The 20,335-nt window shown below is 38.7% G+C and overlaps 1 protein-coding gene across 2 annotated transcripts in view; it reads right to left on the minus strand.

The window, feature by feature from the left end:
• PRKCA (protein kinase C alpha) overlaps window positions 1–20,335 on the minus strand; it is a 147,720-nt gene that overhangs the window by 67,082 nt on the left and 60,303 nt on the right. The window lies entirely within an intron of this gene.

The following is a 20,335-nucleotide window of genomic DNA, read 5'->3' on the forward strand; positions in this document are numbered from 1 at the left end:
ACCAAAGATGTGCTGCATCAGGCAGATACAATATTTTAGTGCATTTTATTCCCTGTGCTGCACAGGGATCAGAGGTTTTGCACAACAGAGCTACAACCATGGTGCAAAGTGTACTGTAGTTCCTCTGGCCCTGGACTGCCATGAGGTGTCTCTAATCAGAGGGGACAGGGGAAATCCATAAACTTCAGCAAGTGGAGAGGACAGAAGACACAAAGGTGTAGGACTAAGCCTCACATGACTGCTGCATTTCCAGTCAGCTTCAGGGCATCTCCATCAAATTCATGGAGTGCTTGTGCAAACAGAAGACAATACCTGGTGCAAAGATTTTTTTTTTTTTTTATTTTTTTTTTTTTTTTTTAATTCAGATAAAATCAACATCTGAACCTCTTTCCCACATTTTGGATATTCCTGTTCACTCAAGATCATACCTAAGTGTTAATGCTGCTTAGATTTTTGTTAGAGCCCTCTCCATTACCCTTTCCTGAGATTTATGGCCAGCTTTAATGCCTTGAAACAGAGGCAGGGACAATGACAAAGCACTTCTGTGCTCCAGCACACTCAGCCTTTGCAGGTGCCTTTGGAATTTGACACATTTTTGAAGCCAAAAGTGGTCACTGACTTTGCACCTCCCACCCTTGGGATTAATTCCACACAAATAATGCGGGACATGAGCCAAGGAAGGGCAAACCTCAGCTCAGCCACGAGGCACAAATCATCCATTCCACAAACAGGGATTCTGCCCCGCAAATGAGGATTATTCTGGCTGCACTGCAGGGCTGGAGGTGCTGAGAACGAGCTGCTCAAGCATTTTCTGCAAATGAGTCGCTGAGGAAGGACAGGCCACGCTCTGGAGATCCTCTGACTCCAAGAAGTTATCTGAGAATTTCCAACAGCCCTTCATCACAAGGAAATGAATTTCTCTGGTACCAGAAACACCACCAACAACCCCCACTAATTCAGCATTTCTGCTGCCATGCAGAGCAGCAGCAATCCCCATCTCAGTGTGCGTTTGGGGCGAGGCAAGAGTCTGACCCACCTTGATGTGAACGTACTCTGACATGCAATCAAAGCCAAATCAAACCCAATTCCCAGCCTAGACAGACTTTTTCTGCACCTCTGCCAATTATTATTGCTGTGCCTTAAGATTCTCCTCCAGCACTGCAACAGGCTTTGACTTAACATTAAACAACCTGCCCTGGGTTATTGTGAGCAAGGTGACAAAAGTCTAAACCACAAGAAATCCACAGCTGATCGTGACTGACTGCATCTAGCACAGAAATCTATAAAAATGCATTATTTAAGAAAAAAAAATGTAGCTCAGAAGTAAGATCAGTTCAAGCTGAAATAAAAATGTAGTTTCATAAAAAATATCAGTCAGAAAAGTCAAATTAAATTTGTAGTAAAATGAAACATGGTTACAACATATAAAAAGTAATGATAGTGTTAAGTATTTACAAAATCGTATTATCTCCCCTAAGATAAACATGGTTTTAAAAGTGGTTAAAACAAATGTGTCTCCATGAACCACTGTTACTTTTAGTCCTAAGTTCACCAATCTGCTTTAATTCATTCACTGCCTTCTCCCCTTGCCCACAGTTTCTGCCATTACCTTTGTGCCTGCCTTGTCAATCACAGGATCAGAGACTGGCACCTCTCTCCTTCCATTCATCACTTTCCCATTTGCCTTCAGCACTAGGCATCATTAATTTACCAACTCTCATTCCCTCCAACTCCCACGGCTACTTTAAGTGTGGCAGAGCATGGTCTTGTGCTATTATTTTTATTTTTTTTACATATTTCCTGTCAGGCAAAACAAATGAGGCTACTCTGCAGCAGGAACACAACATCAAGAGAAAAGCTGTTACCAGAGCTTAATAGAAGTTTAAGTACACGAAGTATAAACACAGCTCTGTGCTGTATTATTATTTTTATTATTAATTTTATAATCATTATTAATGGGGAAGCACCTCAAAGAACCCCAGAATTTTCCCTGCACAGGCAGGCACGTTCTCATCTCTGAATTATATGAACTATCTGTAAAGCTCTATTAAAGCATTTAGACATGTTTTATTACCACAGCAACAACATTTTTTTTCAATAAGTTCTTCAGAAAAAGAGTAAATTTTGAGCCTGTCAACCAGTAAAATAAATTGTCCAACAGAAAACAGCAGCAGGCAGTTCAGCACAATCCAGTTAACTTATTAGTCAGTGCCAGGCACGGTGGAAATCTTCCCCACAGAGTGCTCTGGGCAGCCTCAAAGGTCACAGCAAACCTGGTTTTTGACATGCCACATCACATTCCCAGAGCAGAAGCTGTACCAGCATAGCCAGGGTTTTTTGGTTCTTTTTTTAAAAAATTTTGCAGTTAACCACTGTTCTAGACCCTCAAAAGTAAATTTTAAAAAATGCAAAATAAAGGTCTCCCACCTTTTTTTTTTTAAATGAATAACAAAACAATTCCATTTGGAAGGCACTGAACCATTTTCCAGAGATTTGACATTATACAACTGACAGTGCTCTACCAGCAAACCAGTCCATACCTAAGACTAAGAGAAAGAATTACAACAGTTTTGATCAAATATGACATTTATCTGTACAACAGCCACCACTGAGCCATTTATTTCACAGATAAATACAGATGCTGGGAGTCAGATTTTCTCTTCCTTATTATTTTTTGTATGACACTGCATTATAGATAAGAAAGAAAAAACACCCTGCAAAAAGAACAATTCCCAAGTGCCCCATAAATAAAACTCCAGCAGTTCTCCTGATGGAGAGATATTAATTTGAAGTCCCACATCTCTGCATTTTTTTTTCCCCTATTGTATTTGACATGGTTCTAATACTGCACTTCATCTCCAGCAGGGCTTTGGCTGGGCCTCACTGTCTGCTGGTGATCCACGGGTGGTGAGAGAGGTTAATAAAATACAGACTTAAAACTGTACAAGGGACTTTATCCAAGCACTTGGCTGATCTTTTTTCCTCTAACTACCAGCTCCTCTGTCAATACATTCACCACTCGTGTCTGACTTCTGCTCCTGATGCAGCTCAACCTTCTGACTGACTGAACAATTTAATTTTTTAGTCTGGCTTTAGTAGGATTCAGCCCCAACACTCACGATCAGCACAGATATGCTCAAGTGTCTCTTAAAATATGTAACCTTGTGGGACTTAATTTTTTCATATGCCGTGGTTGAGAGGCCTCAGTTTAGAAAACAGGTTATCACCGAGCCAAGCTTTGATTTTGTAGAGAATAAGCAATCCACTTCTTGTAAAAGCAGTGGTTCCCAACAAACACACAGAATGTAATTAATGTAATGCAATTAAGCAGTTTTTCTGCCTCTCTCAAGACTGTACTAAGCAAGTCTATTAAACCCAACAGAAAAAATGTTCTCGTGTCTAATCAGACACAGTAAACCAGGTAAATACTTTTTAAAATCAAATATTTCCCTGTTAAATAAAGAAATGTTGAATACATGGACTGGAATAAAGCCCAAAATACAAATGCTGAATGTTTGTGAAGTAAGATTATATATTTAAAACCTCCTCTGTAGAGAACTGTCTTTACATAAACTGCAGGTTAACAACTGAAAAATGACAAAAGCTGTGGATGAAAAACTCTACAGGAATGTATTAATTAGTCTGGTGTTAATGAAAAAGAAACAAAAATCCTTAACCTAAAGTATCCTATAATGCTCCTTGATAAAACATGCATTTGTGCTCACATGTTTCCAGTTTACTTATCATGCCCACAGCATCATGAAATGGAGAGTTCAGAGTAAGCAGTCAATCCAATAGAATGCTGATTTATTTGGAAATGCAGGGTTAAATGGCAATATTGATTTGAAACACAGCTCCCCCATTCAGAGAGAGACATCTCTGCACAGAGTCACTGAATGTGACAGGATTGTTTGGGGGAAAATATGGCAAAGGAAGAAGGAACAGAAATTGGAGACAGTAAAACTGAAGCAGAAATTTGGAGATGTCACAGTAAGTGGTATGGGAAGAGCAGGTTCTCTTTGCACCATCCTACAGGGATTGGATTACTTCTCTAAATACATAAATACAAATGCATCTCCTTTCCAGCCCAAACCATTCTATGATTCTATGATATAGCTGAGGATGCTGGATCAACCTGGAACAGTGATTATCCCAAGCAGTCAGAACAAATTTAAAAAACCACCACCACACCCCTCATGTCTGAAAATGAAGTTTTAACCAGTGGAAAAAGCAATTTGTCCAGTGAATTGGTGGGTGCCACACGACTCTGAAATCAGTATGCCTACAAGGAGATACTCCCAGTTTTGGGGCCTTATGATTCCTGAAGCAGACATCTGCTTCCAGATCCCTGGGGTTTTGAATTATTTTTAAACTCTGAACAAAGAACACTTAGTACCATGTACTTCCAGTTTCACAGCTGGGTTATTTTAAGGAGACAAAAAACTTATTGGATTTTTTTTTTTTTAATTTTGCAACATTTTAGCTTGAAGTTATTAATCTGTCCCTGGAGAATTCAGGACCTCCTAGAACACTCATTTTAAATATTCTATGTCTTTCAAAGATACAGAATATTTCAAAGTCTTCTCACATGGCCTTGAAATAAATGCCTGAAATATCTCACTGCAATAACCCAAATGGAGCCCTTGTTAAGGAAGGGGTTGGGTTTCTTCTTGATTAGAGAATCACAAAATGTTCTGAGGTGAAAGGGGCCCACAAGGATCGTCGAGTCCAGCTCCAAAGGGAACAGCCCAAACAGGGATCAAACATAACCTTGGTATTTCTGGCTCCAACCAACTGAGATCATGTCAGACACCAGAAACCTTAATCTCCAAATCTCCAACTGGAAAATGTAATCCCCATAAACATTTCCTGAGGCTGAGAAGCAAAGACCTTTTATTTTCACAGTGCTCTGTGAAGGCACAGAGAGCTCTGCAGAACAGGGGGTGCAGAACCCATCTGAGGTCAGGGGAGTGGGAATTCTCTCCAGGGTCCTGTGGGATCCAGGCAGGACTCATTTCCTCTGTGTCTAATTAGCAGTTTGGAAAACCCCTGTGTGTAAAGGTCCTTCCCTTGCAGGGATGTGCTGCCTGGGCAGTTTGGGGTGTCAGGCTGAGCCCTCCTCGCTGGGGCTGCAGAGCCTCAGGGGTGCTCAGCACAAACCCAAACACAGCTCCTGACTCCTGGGGAAAACGTCAGGAGGACAAAGCAGCAGATGGAATCATTGCTCTGACATGGCTTAGGAGGAGAAGTCCAACCTTGAGGATGCACTGAGTCCCCTGACATGACAGAGGCAGTTTCCTCCCAGAATCAGCCCAAAAAGTAGAAATGAGAGGCAGAGCCTCAACAAAACCTGGGCTAATATTGAAAGCCTGCTTTTGCATTTGGTAATGATTCATTACTGACTTGATGATTGTTTCAAAGTTCTTAATGAATTCAAACTCAATTTACTCGCAGTCACACGGAGCTTTAGTAAATTTACATCTTACATATTTACAATGGAATTAAATGTCCCTCTTTATTGCAGGATGATGAATTTTGTAGCTGTCTCCAAACTTCAAATTGCTTAACAGATGCTCAGTCAGCCTTCACTGAATCACCCAAATAGTCAGCAAAGATTACTGCTTGTCTTCTCTACTGTTCTGTATCACAAACAAAAATATTTTTTCTTTTTCTGTTTTTTTTTTCCTTTTTTTTTTTGGAATAATTCAATTTCTTTTAAAAGATCATTAAAATGAGTTGTAAAGAAAATGATGGAATATTATTGCACAGTCTCAGGATATGACCACAGAGGATATTCTGGAAGCAGCAAGTTTATGCAAGGTCAGGGCAGTGAATATCCCAAAGGAAAACCCAACTCAGTAAAGCAGCACAAGGCACAAAGTGCTTTAGTCTCAACCATGCTATTAAAGATGTGTTTCCTTAAGACTGACAGTTCTTGAAGTTTGATGAAGAGTTATTTACAACTAATTAATATGAAGAATAAAAAATTTTACTTTTTCATTTTTATCTCACTCTCCTGGATGAACTATAAATAACAGAAGTATGGGAATCTCAGGAAATTCATTCCTGTTGACAAGACCTGAGCCCCTTGCTGTGTTCACCAGTTCTCACTCCTCCAAGGAGAGCTGCAAAGGAGCTCTGAAGGCCATTACATCTAAATGATTTGCCAAACAAAATGATTTTATCATCTGAGGGAAAGGTGGTCAACTGCTCAAAACTTCTGCCAGCCAGTTCATGAGGACACCTTGGCAGCATCCTCTGCAGAGACTATTCCCAGCAAGAAATGAAACACATCTGCATGGCCAGAGAAGGGCAAACAGGGGGTTTGTGTTGAAGAGGAATCCCTGATCAGTCATTCAGGACGAGGGCAGAGTCAGGGCTCAACAGGGAAACAAACATTTAAAAATGAATTCTGTTAAAAACTGAATTAAATAGAGGAAACAAACACAGAAATGAACTAGAAGTATCAACATCCACTGAAGTGAAATGCCTTGAATCACAATAGAAGAATCAAAAATCTTATTTCATTTTACCCTGAGAAGAAAAGAACTATTACGTGTGACCACCACAGTCAGTGAAGGCAGGTCATAACTTTAAAAGCCATCAGCAGTCCCCACACTTTACTGGTTTTATCTTCTGCTGTTTATCAAGAGGACATGCCCAGAAATCCCTTAGATAGGCATAAAACTTAGGACACCACCTAAAGCACAGATGTAGTGGAATAATTCGACACTATTGATTATCATTAGAAAAGTTAGAGAGGAAATACTGAAACATGTCAGGATTTTCACATCTCCCCGTTTTAGGCATCGTATGGAGCTTCTGCCAAGTCAGGATACAAAAGGAACATTTCTGTTGGCCAAGTAAAATATTCTGTCTGCAGTAAGGGCAGCTTTGTTATTCCTCGTGGAAAACTGGTCCTTTCACCCTCACCTGCCCAAAGAGCTCTGAAAACAAACAAACAAACCAGGAAAACCCCACAGCAAAGAGCTCAAAGAGAATAAAGGCTGAGATGAAAAGCCCATTAAAGGAGGGTGTCAAAGACTGCTTGGACTGGTTGTACTGCTCCTTTCCACCCGATGTACCTCCACAGGGGTTTCACTCTTTTCTTTGGTTTTAAATGAAAAGATGAACATTTCTTTTTCATTTTCATGCAGCACCAGCCAGTTCAGCACAATCCACTTAACTTCTTTAAAAAAAAAAAACAAAACCTGGCATTTTTTTTCCCCAGCTTTTTTCAAGCAGACAGCAAGTATTGTCTCAGGAGGTAACAAGTTATCTTGAAGAGACTCTGCAGACTAATAAAATGCTTTGAAGAGTATTCAGGAGGTCAATCTGTCCAATTTGTTTTAATTGAACTAGACACAGATGGTATATGGTTTAGTTTAATTAGGCTGTAGATAAAGAACATTTCAACTTGCCAGTGAAGGATAAATCACTAAATAGCAACATATACTTGAAAATATATAAGGCAGAAACCTTTGCTGCATAACTGAGAAATTGGAGCAATTTCTATCAAAGGATCAAAAGATTAGTCCCATTAGAAAGAATAACGAAAAACTTCACGAGGCCCTACGTAAATGATGAGTAAATTGAGAAAATTGAAAAATACATTCTGAGAAACATTTATTTACTACAAAAGTAATGCTGGTTCTTTCATTACAGGGACATAATACAATAAGGCACAGTAATCTATCACAAACTATAGTTACAATTAAATAGATTATTCTACCCATCCATTAAGGAGATCTAATTATGGACTATCATTAGCAAGGACATAATTCTTTTTTTTTTTCCTTTGTTTTTTCGATTACTACCTATTTGTTTTCTCGCTTTATTGACAAACTTCACTTCTAAGTCATCATCTTTTAAGCCAGAATAACATTAACAGTCTTTTAAAAACTGGCTATACTCAGATGATTTTGCACAAGGCTGGGAAGACTGGAGAAATCCAGTTAAAGCTGTTTTCCCTACTCTGCTTTTTGAAATTATTATTCCAGGAAGCTTTTTGAACCAACAGTTTCCTGCCACTGGCCTTATTTACAACTCCACCTCTTTTTAATCTCAATGAATAAAACATATAGAAAAGCTGCAAAGCTTATAAAAAAAAGATGGGGTGACAGCTGAGCTCTGTATTTTAGGCAAAAAAGATGGGGATGATGGGCACATTTACTCAAATAAACTGCAGCAAATGCCCAGCTGATGGTGGTGACTGCAGGAACAGAGACCCCAGTTCCACACCTGCAGAAGGAATTTCTCCTTGCCGCGGTTTTTTGAGTCTCCTAAATGCCAAGGACTGCGGGAGGACACCCGAAACCCACGGCAGCAGCTCCAATTCCATTTCCTACTAAATGAAGTATAAATTTTTTATCTGGTTTTATTAGGCATCACTCCCTATCATTTCTCCAGCAGTTGGTGCCATCACCACCAAAGCCAGAGCTCTTCCTGCCTGGGATTTTGTAGGAAATGCTCTGAACACTTTTGTATAATCAACGTTTTCCTGAGGGCTCTGAGCAGAATAGATGCAGCACAGTTTATTTGGCATTTTTTTTAGCTTTTCTTGCAGTTGTAAATCTCACACACTCTTTATTTCTGCGTTAAAGAAACAGTTTAAATAACCAAGTTTGTAAATCAAGCACAGTTCATTAAGCACCAAAGACTCCCACTGACTCAGATGCAAATTTTGTACAAATGTTAGAAATGCTTGGAAACCCATTGCTTCCCAGACCTTTCCCTGAATTTCTCTTTACTCTTCCAAACAGTACCTTGCATTCTGAACATTCTGCAAATCTCAGAATTTGAACTGCAGTTAAGAGCAGTTCACATTTTTACTGAGCTTTCCCCTGACAAACAAGTGATTTCTTAAAACTGGAATGCTGAGCTACATAACTTTCAGTACTGCAGGTTTTTTCCACCCAGGTATTTGTGGAACTGCAGTGTGTTTAAAATAAATATATGCCATAAATACTTTTAGATAGATGGCATTTCTGCACAAGTAGACACACAACTGCATAACAAAAATCCAGTGCAAATAGTAAATATCTTGTATTTTGAACAGCACAAAACACCCTCACAAACTCCCATATCAGGTGTTGATTTATTAACCTAATTTTCAAAAGCACCAAGTGCCTCCTTGCAGCTCTGCTGGGGAACACAAACACTAATGAGCATGGAAAATGAACAATATCTGTGTGCACACGGCGTGTGCATGGATGAGGAATTCCACATCCCCTTTAGAGCAGGGCACAATTTGCCAAAAGGCCTTAATGAAAAAAATAAATCTCATATTCCAGATACCTTCATGCATGACGTTCTCAGAAGGCAACAAAAACCTGCTACTTATGAAGGAGGAACTCGAGTTTTAATGGGATCCTTTTGGACCCCCAACTTCAGGAAGTGTTTAATTTTTGGAAGGCTGCATTGATTAAGATGCATTGGTCTTTTATTGCAGTGAGTAATAACCCAAATTCTTGGAGTGCATCCCGAGAGTATTGGCAAAACAAGCAGTAATGAACCTGAGGAGGGGATGCTGTGACAGGAGCAGAGCGACAGGAAAATGAAATGCAGCACAAGGACGGCTGAAGGGAGAGAAAATAAAACGCTGCTTTTTTCCTCATTTATTTTAGAACTACTTCAAAATAAACTTTTATTAGAGGAGCCATTTCTGGACTGTTATGTCACTGAAGTGACTTGATTTAGATACAGAACTCCTCGTGAGGAGCCTGGAGGAGTTGGGGTCTGTGCTGGTGCTGTCTCCTCGTTTGACCCCAGGGCTTTGCTGCTGCCAAACACAAAGCTCTGGGAACCACTTTGATTTGATTTGAGCTTGTAAGATCAGTAAACAGCTGCACCTTCTCACAGAAGAGCAAAGGATTAGCCTGGAATGGGAGAATAGAACATTTTCTACCCCTCTCTCTAATGCGCTTCCAGCAAATTAAAAGGAAAAAAAAAAAAGTGTGTTTCTATTTCTCTTAATTTTACCTCCGTGTGGGCAGGTTTCTAAATAAAACATGTTAAATATAAACCCATTTGTGTCGGACCAAAGCCTTTCGTATTATTTATGGAGAGTCCCCTTTGTGCAGGAATATTGAACAAAGTCTGTTGATTGCAGAGTTCTTTTTATTTTCCTGAATGGTCCAATCATGCTCTTGGCAGACAGAGAGACAAGGAGCAGATGTTAAACAAAACTCGGAGGGATTTATACATTTCTCCTAAAAGTTACAGGACTGCTTTATTTCTAGTGGGTTTGGGGTTTTTTTTACTAGCCTTCTATCTTTTTTGGTTCTGCTCCTCCCAAAGGCTAAATATCAAAGTATTTTGACTCCTATCCTCTTTGGTATTAAAGCAGAGTATTGACTTCACTAAATTTCAAAACTAACAGCTGAATTTTGGTAGAACAAGATCAACATGACCAAAGGGAAAAAAACAAAAAACCCTAAAAAAATTTGAGAATAACTACAAAAATCAAAGCCTTTGGTCACTGAAATTCTTATTTTTCTTTCTCAAGGGAAGTAAAAATAATATAGTTTTAATATAGTTTAAAAAAGGGAATGCCATTAATATGCATTGAGGAATTGGACTTCAGGCTTCAGATTTAACAATCCAATGTCTCTACTCATAACCAGGTAAATCTGTAGGTACTAATACAGGCCTTAGAAAATAGAAGTGGATTTTGACTAAGAAAGAATTTCACAAAGCTATTTATAAGAAGGAATGTCCAGGTCTTCTTCCTGCTGTGTGGTAAGATTGCAGGACTCAAATTATCTTTAAATGTAAATAATTTTTGCAGGAAGGCAATAATAATTTGGGATAATCCCAGATTTTAAATGATTCTAGGGGGAAAAGATATTCTAGAATAAAACCTGGGACAAAGAAACAAAGAATGTTCTCCGCAAACATTCCATGTATTTATGTATGGCCTATTTAACATAGGTTTTCTATATATTCTCATGCCAGTCTGTTCCCAACTCCCTCAAACCTCATCACTGCAGTCAGGTTGCTTTTTATCCTATTTTTGGCCAGGGTAAATCAGAATTTTTATACATCTCTACTTGTACATGCACACTAAAAGGAACCATTCTCTGGTGCTCACTGGAGTCCCTGTCCAATCAATCATAATTTGCTTTTCATTCCAAGAAATCAGACTCTCAAACTGCACCTGCCTGTGATTTTCCAGGCCACTTTTCCCACTGGAACAACCAAAGTCCATCTGAAAGATGGAGGAAAAAGTTTTTTTCCTTTTCACATATTTTTACCCAATTTCTGGCAACACAAAGACAAAGAATATTGACCCCATGGACTCCCAGTCTGTGATTTACAATTCCCAGCATTGCAATTAGACACCAAGTGCTCAATTTAATGATAATAAAGCAATTAGGTGGATAGGAGAAAAGGCTATTTGCAGAGCAAAGATGGATCATTTCTCATCTTCTTGTAACTTTTATAAAAAAGAATGAAGACCTTAAAATTCAGAAAATGCCTTTTCAAGAGGAGTTACATAGAAATCACTTTAAAAAAATATACTGTTTCATTTAAGTTTAGATTTAAGACTTTCTTTTTTATAAACTCCTTAATTAATGTCCCTGAAGTTAATAATTTACTACATTCTACCAGTACTTCACTGCCAATAGGGTTTGACCTAAATAATAACCAGCTTTCAAAAAATTCCAAGTTTTGGGCTTTTTTTTTTCTGCTTTTTTTTTTCTGCTTTTTTTTTTCTTTTCTAAAAAAAGAAAGAAGAGTAGCCAAAGCTATGCAGACACTTCTAGCAGCTATTTTTGTAGAGGCTTTTATCTCCTTTCTGGTCCGTTCTCTGCTGGTCTGATGCTCCTGTTGCCATAGAAACAGACCTGAAGGTGCTTTGATACAGATTACAATGGTGTTCCCAACACCGAGACATTTCTTTCATCCTCAGTTCAGCAGGTACTGTTCTCATGGGGACAGAAAGGGAAAGGAATAAATCAATCTCTGACTTTTCCATCAATTAAGTTCTCATTAGCAGAATTTATGATATGCTTCTGCCTTTAGTTTATGAGCTCAGCACTGATCACTGGTACTTTAAGGACTGAGGTTCATCAATTACACAGGCCATGCCACAGTTAATTTATTTGCAAGGGAACAGCAAAAATCAAATTATGAAGGGAATCATGACTGGCATCGTCTTAACTTCAGCAGAAGCATCAGGATTTGGTTTTTCAGCACAGGTGATGCACCACTGCCTTAAAATCTGTTTGCATCAAGTGTCATTGGGCTGCTAGAAAAACCAGATCAATTGTAAAACGACAGAATATTAAGATAACACTTAATACACATTCCCTGAGGTCACTGATTACTTCAAGACAAATCCTATCTTTCCCAAAGGCTGAGGCAAAACCTGTGAGCTATTTGGATCTCTTCGGAGTACGACCCCAATAAAGGACAGTGAAAATTAGAAAATGCAAGAGCAATGGCCGAGAAGGAAACCAAACAGTTCCTGTTCATGCAGAGCTTCCTCGACGCTCTCCCAGCAGCTGGTGAATAAATGGAGCTGCAGTGGAAGAGGGTGGCAGCTGCTCCCTTCCCAGCCAGGACGTCCCCACCTCCCCTCCCTGCTTTCCTCTCTCTCTCATCGCTCTGTTCCAGGGTCACAACACCTCACATCTCTGAAGAGCTTTGCTCCTTCCTAAGAGTGCAAGTTGTTCTTTCCTGCCCACCCCCGGAGGAGCTTCACTGCAGCTGGGATTTACACCAAGGAGCTGAGGCCACACCACTTCAACTCAGCAGAGATCAGCAAACTTCTCCAGCAAGAACAGAGCCCCAGCCATTCCCAGAGATGGGGACACTCTGGTGACACATTAAAATCACTCTGAGCATATGGGATCTGCAGTGCTTTTCAAAATTAGCCCACTTGTTTTATTCCAAATTAAGATTGAATCTAATTTTGGTGCAAGAACTGCCACCTCAACAAACAGACAGTGCTAAAATTTGCCAGCATTCTGCAAGGCTCTCTCAGTGGTCTGTCTGTGTCTCTTCCAGCTACTGAGTTCAGTGTGCCATAATCACTTTCTTTTAAAACCCACATAGTTTTGGGGGTGGAACCTGACAGAAATGTCTATGGTGCATTTTACACATGAGATCTCATGTAACAAAACAGGTTATTAGTAATTCTTAGGCATTCTTCCCCCCTAAACCCAAATATCAGCACATTTACACGGAGTTTTAAGGATTGACACAACAGACTTCTGCCAAGGGGAAACAAAAGCTGACTAGGAAATAATGAATCTCAACCCAAATTGCACAAAACTCAATATATTCTTAACAATATAAGTTAAGAAAATAAGTGCTGTTGGAATCATGCCAACTTCAATTTGGGGAGTTAGAAAAAGTTTTGATGGTGAAAATCAGCACCCAGGAGTTGCTGCCACCACAACTGCACCCCATCCACAAGATTTCTTTTTACTATTGGGAATAACTTAGCTGTGAGTTCTCCTTTTATAGTCCCACTGCCTAATTGTTCTGCAGTGCTAACTTGTGAAAATCTGGGATATTTTTAGGTTCATCATTTATATACATTTCCTAAGTGTCTGAGCAGAGCTCTGTTCAGTGATTAACTCTTACCAGCATCACCTATGTTATATTATCTATTGCACAGGAAAAAGCTAGAAAGAAAAATATAAAGTCTAAATTTTATGATACAGCTATTCAGCACTTGCACTGTTCTGGATTGGGAAAATAAAAAATATACTCCTTATAAATAAAAAGCTATGAACTTTCAAATCTCAGAGGCTGTAACAAAAATCTAAACTGCACTCCCGGTGTCTCAGGCACAAACTCCATGAACTGAAAGCCTGAAGGGCTGCAGTGGGGGATGTGAGCAAATGTTCCTTTGGAGTCACACACTGTGCAGGCAGCCACCCACCACGGACTTCCTTCCCATGGGGAGTTCAAGGAGAGGATCCACACAGCTCCTTTCACGCCGCAGGGAAAACCTTTCCATGCAAATGGCCACAGAGCCAGGCTGGAGGTTGCATTGCAGGGAAGAGGTGGGATTTACCAGTAGTTATAAAAGTTCATGAACCAGTTCCTTTGTAATTTAATTCTGCTTTTGCTGAGGATTGTTCACTGTAGCTAAAAGCCATTTCAGCTGCAATAAAAGGAGCCTGTGCTTTAATTTAGAAATAGAAAGTACACATGTTTTCTCGGGGGATGATTAATTCAAACACATTCCAGCACAAGAACTGCTTTCAGGTAAGCTGGGAAGCTGCTTGCAGCTACTTAAAAGAAGGCATTTAGGAGAGCCTAAAAAAACATGGTTTTTTGGCCAGGGATGGGCAATGTCATGAACCTCTGTGCCCAGAACCTGCTCCCAGGGCTGGAGGAAAATGAGCCCAATATACCCTCAGGGTGCACAGAGCCCTTCTGGGCAGGTTTCCTTCTTTAATTTCTCTGTCTTCTATTAAAAAGCATCTTTCCTCTGCCCTGATTCTGTTCAAATTGGAATTTCACTGTCAACATAACCACACTTTGTAACGAGCCACTGTCACACAGCACCATGGAAAAAAAAAACAATTAAAACATTACAAAACCAAGCAACTTTCCCCCACTATTAAATTTTAGGGCTTTGAAGTCAAAACCATAGGTAAGAAACCTTTATTTCTCCATAAACTACTACTCTTCAGAGATTCAAAAGTCAGGGTAACCACAAGACAGAAAATGTTTATTTTTGTAAGAAAAATTACCTTGCTGTCCTGTAAAATTTGTTTTAAAGTACTTATGATAAATAACAAAAAGAATAAAAATTTTCAACTCCTTTATCACTTACTGCACTGACTGTGATCATGCTGATTTTGGTATCCAGCACATGCTTCTGGGGAAAAGACTGTGATAATATAGCAAGGAACACCATATTCTGACAAAAATATGTTTGCATTGTAATAGCTTTTTATTAAGAATATTACCTACTGCCTGCATCTAATAATGTCTATTGCAAACAAAATCAATGTGATTAATAATTATCATAATTAGAAAGCACAGACTGTATCTACAAACCCATTGTGTTGTTTCCTTAATCTGTAAATAGAGGGGGCTTTACACTTTCTCTGTTTAGGGAATGCAGTGAAAAATTGCATCAGAGCTGTTTAAGAATCACTTCCAAAATCTCATACAGGCTTCTTTTTAAGAGAACATTTTTGTTACTCTGGCAAGCAGTGAACTGCTTTTCGCCAGGTCTCCCTGCATGTGTGTATCTTTTGTGATGAAGCAAGAAGGTTTTCCTCTTAATTAAAAAGAAAATATTCCTGGGACAAGATTGCCTATTACTGAAAATTCAGATTAGCAATAAAACCTGGCCCCTACACCTTAGTGAGACATGGTTGGACTTGATGATCTTCAAGATCCTTTCCAATCTAAGTGATTCAATGATTCTATAATATTTTATCAAATTATATTTGTTGCTGCTCCAGTCTCAAGATGTCCAACATTTATAACAGTTGTTTTCCATTATAAGAAACAACTACAGAGTTAAAAGCAAATCAGACAAGCCCTGCTGCTGCATTTCATTATCCTTGGAAAAAGACTGCAAAGCTTTTTGATTAAAATCCCTTTTTAACTAGTTCTATAGTAAATCTTAATACTGTGCTTCCAGTTACTGCCTTTTCTTCTCATGAGTTTGATTTGGTTTTTTTAATTCCCTAGGCCAGTCAAGAAACCCTCTTTTTCCACTCTAAAAACAAGCCTCCTACATGTAAATATGATCTAGAAACATGATTAAATGCCAGTGGGGGAAATAAAATGGAAAAAAAATATTTTTTTTTCAGCATTTCCTGGAACCGAACAAAACAGAAAAAGAAATCTGGTCAAGACACCTATGCCCTCCAGGGCAGACCAGTTATATTAATTTATTCTGGCTTAGTACAGAGGTGATTCTTCAAATCATTTTTCTCAGAGCCCCAGCCACCAAATGAGCAGTGTAACAGTGCAGTAAATGTGGGCATCAGCACTCCCTGAGCCTCAGGGCAAACCCAACCTCCTGCTGCCACTCTGAACATCAGCATTTCTGAATTAAGAGTTTCCCACTGGTCCCCCAGCACATGAATTTTTAAGGGTCAATCTTTCACCTCCAGCTCTAGAATCACAGAAACTATAAAATGAGAATCACAGTGGAGCCTCACAGGGCTCATGTCCCATCTCCCCACAGAGCACTCACGGAATATCCACAGCACTGTGGAGAGAAGGAAACCCCAAGAAAAAAAATTCTCAATTTCTTCTATTGGCAGCCCCTTGCAGCAGTTCCCCATCTCCACACCCAAAAACCTGCACTGTTAGGAGTTATTTGTCCCTTGCCACAAGCTGTCCTTAGGAGACCTGGTCACGGTTTAAGAGACAAAAAAAATACTCAAATATTGTGCTTTAAAGATCTTTAACACTTTAGTTCTTTCCCAAATTCCAAATGAAGAGCTGCAGAATTCAACATAAAACATCTCCCTGAAAAACAGAATCATGATTCCTGTCATACCTCTGCCTTTGTAGCAGGGGTGCACAGCTGGCCAGCACTGAGTTTATGATCCACTGGAAGTCCTGCTTCAGTTTCTTCTGAACCATTGTCTTCATGATCAGTTCACACTGATTTACTTTTATTTTTGCTTTTTTATTGTTTTTTCTTCCTCTCACGAGTGATTTTTTTTGTTGCTGTTTTAATAAATTGTATCTTAACACATAGAAAAAAAATCTGAAATATTGTACTCTAGAATTGATTTATCCCAATATCTAACCCACTGATGAAAATAGCCAACTCCTGCAGCATCCCACAGAACCTCACAGTTGTCCACATTCACACTGAGCTTTCAAATGTGCTTAAGATAATAAAGCTGCCAAATAATTTCATTATCAAGAGGATAATTGACTTGGAAATTGCAATACGTCACCTTTGACATCCTTGGGTTCAGTTACCCTGCAATGATGAGAGGGTAAAAAAAAAAAATTGCTGTTTGATTTTATGTAAGGACACATCTGGATCTTCCCATCCATTCTCCCCTAGGTGCTTAAAGACTAAAAACTCACCAAGCCCAGTCAGATTTCACATCCTTTCACTATTGAGTCACTTGCTCTCATTTAAATTATTTTCATTTTTTAATTTCTATTCATAATTCTCCCTTGGATTCTCTATTATTATTATAATCTGAAAGGGAAATAGAGGCCACAATCTGTGAGCTCTTGTGCACTCAAAGTCTTATAAACTTGTACTGAAACACATAATACAGTCAAACACTATTTTAAATTAATGCTTGGGGTTTTTAACTATATGCAGCATGTAATTAGGAACATTTTAATATATAACAAAGACACCTTCTGGTCACTGAATTCCATTAACAAAGAAAACAAGTATTTAACTCAACTTTTCAAGAAACTGACCAATTATCCCTTAATACTGAACAAATCCTAACAAAGGTCATTACAGCAGCACTCCATTTCTGAGGCCGCTCTTACAGTTTTACACTGATTTACCAAAGTTTGAAGTGTTCCATCTGTGACTTTGTTTAGTTTTAAGAACATCAAGCATCTCCCAAAAGCAAACACCTGAACTGGAGATGAGGCTTCCTGTGACTCTGGAGGGCACCAGCAGCAGGAACTGTTAAATTCTACTCAGCACCATCACCATAAAGAGGTGGCCATAAAGAGAAAAGGAATAATTTCTGTTGAGAGCTGTTAGAGAGCAGGAAAACAACTGCCTGAGCTGCTTTTTGCTAAGAAACCAGAGCTCACACCCTGCCAAGTAATAAGGAAATGCACAATTTTTTTGATTGTGTGACTTCTTGTTTCACTGAAACAGGATATTGCTCCCCAGACACCACCACTGCAATGCCACTCAAGGATGAGCACTTTATTCCCAAGTATTATTTTCCTTTTGGCACAAACAGACATTTCAACCTCACATTTCATCCACTCTGAGTAAAACAAGAAGAGACTCATTTTAAGCTTTCCTCTTTTACACTCACCTTTATTAAGGCATTATTTTGCAAGGACTGCCTCATTTATATTAAAAGTACAGGGCACCATAATTTAACATTATTCCGATACACAACAATTATTATTATAAAATGATTATAATTATTATAATTATTGCTCTGGAAAATTAATTTTATTAATGACAGTATTACTCTTACAATTAATGGAAAGGTTACACTGGAGCATTTGAGTACACAAAATAATTGTGCACCTGCACAAAGTAATTTAGAAAAGGATGTTTTAATATTTAAAAATCTGCTAAATGTTATGATAAGCTTTATAGCACACTACATTTCAGAACAAAGCTTGTAGCAACTGGGAGAGGAATAAATTGCTGAGTTCTAAAAGGGTTGAAATTATAGTCAAACATTTCAGTAAATTAAAGTATAATATTCTACAATCCTCTTTGTGTAATAGTCCCCACTAATGTAGCACAGTTTTAATAAAACATATTTATTTTCTGATTACTTTTAATCTTCAAACTGGTTTTGAGCTATTGCTGCTGTGTAAATATTGAAAATGATCATTTGGTAACCCAAATACAGAAACGAGGCATTAGGCTGATTTATTTAATTACCAAGCCCAAAAACCCAAATCACTAAATGCAGTCAGCAATATTAAAGGCCATTAACAACCTCTCACAGATTCTGTCACCATGAAAAGATTCTCAATAAAATTAAATGGTCTCACACACAAATGTGTGTTCTCATTTCTGAACTTCAGGTGAACAACCCCACAGAACCATCTTATGAAAAAAAAAACAAATAATCAAGAACACTTTTGAGAGCCAAACCATTCATTATGGACACAGCAGAGCTACTCATGAGTGTCACCTCTCAATCAAGAATAACTTCCATTAATATCCTACATCACAACTGAGCACTAAGCTAAAAGCAGATTTGGGTTATTCTCCTTGTGGTTTTAGGACTGACCAAAGTTCGTCAGAAATCATCTTCTGATTAGAAAATGTAGGTATATAGTCCATGCCTACAAATCATTGTTGTAGGTATGAACTGTATTCAGAGAACGAGGAATTCAGCAGATATTCTTTAATTGTTCAGACTTTTGCTGAAATTGTGGCCCCTTTGGGCCCAGCAGGAGTTTTGCCATCAACAATCTCCATCCAGATCAGGGATGAGAACATCACCCATACAGGGCTGAGCTGGGTTTCAGCCTCTCTGCAGCTCCAGGCACTTCAAATACATAACTCCCCGACTCCAAAAGCCTGCCTTAGCTGTTAACTACATTTACAGAGCCAAATGCCCCGCTGCAAAGCTTAAAGAAATCAGGAACTTTCAGAAAAGCAAAGGTACGAAGAACAGTTTTGGTTTCTTGCTCTTGCCTAACGAGTGTTTTATTAGTAAGGTCTGTATCAGCTAAACAAGAGATACTAAACAGGGTAATTACACTCCTAACTTTAGCATTTTTCTTCTGCACCTAAATAAAAATTATGTGAAATGTATTAAAATGGAAGTTTTAAAAATTCTTCTCAGTTCTTCAACATTTCCCCATATTTAAATTTAAAAATGAGAGAACTTTTTAATATCTGAAATTTTCCAAGACCCCTTGCGGCTTCTGCCCCTATATTGTTCACTGACCTCCTGGCTGGCATATTGAAACAATTCATGAGGAGCTCATTAAAAGCTAGCAGGAAAATTCTTCTGGTGCATTTTATCAGAGGAGATAATAGCCTACAATCTAGAGCATGAATATGTGATAAGAAACAAAACAAAGCCATTCAGACAAAGAACACTTGGAATGTATTGTTCCCATAAGCAGATGTTCAATTACTTCACTGTAAAGTGGGATTTATAAAACCCAAAGAAATGTTATTTTTATGTGAACAAACGAGATCAGTTTATTATTTCAGCAGGGTGACACAAAGATCCTGCTCATGTGTCTCACTAGGCAGGCAGATGTGTTGAGAGGAAAAACTGGTTGTGGACCAAAAATGCTACAGAAGTACTGACAGAGCAGGATGGAATGGGAGTAGCCAGACTCCTAGACTAGCTCAAACATGAAAATAAAATAAAAACCCAGTAAGCCAGCTGGCTCAAGATTAAATTGTCCTTTAACTGGAGCTACAGATCTTTGTGTGCAGGGAGACAAGGACCAGAGACAGCTCAAAAGATACACTTTGAGATAAGAGAGATACTAAGAAAGCTCAGAAAAAGCTTCAGCCTTTCTGGGAATTGTTAATGTCAAATAAATCCAACATAAAGCAAAGAAAATAAAATGCTGATTCATGGCTGGGTGAACACCTCAAGGTTGTCACATTCTGAGGATATTGTTCTTGGTCACACACTCAAGCTTACTGCTCTTACCAAAAATAGATTTTTCAGTCCATAAATGT

Source organism: Vidua macroura, chromosome 19 (assembly GCF_024509145.1).
Source record: "Vidua macroura isolate BioBank_ID:100142 chromosome 19, ASM2450914v1, whole genome shotgun sequence".
NCBI classification, from domain to species: Eukaryota; Metazoa; Chordata; class Aves; order Passeriformes; family Viduidae; genus Vidua; species Vidua macroura.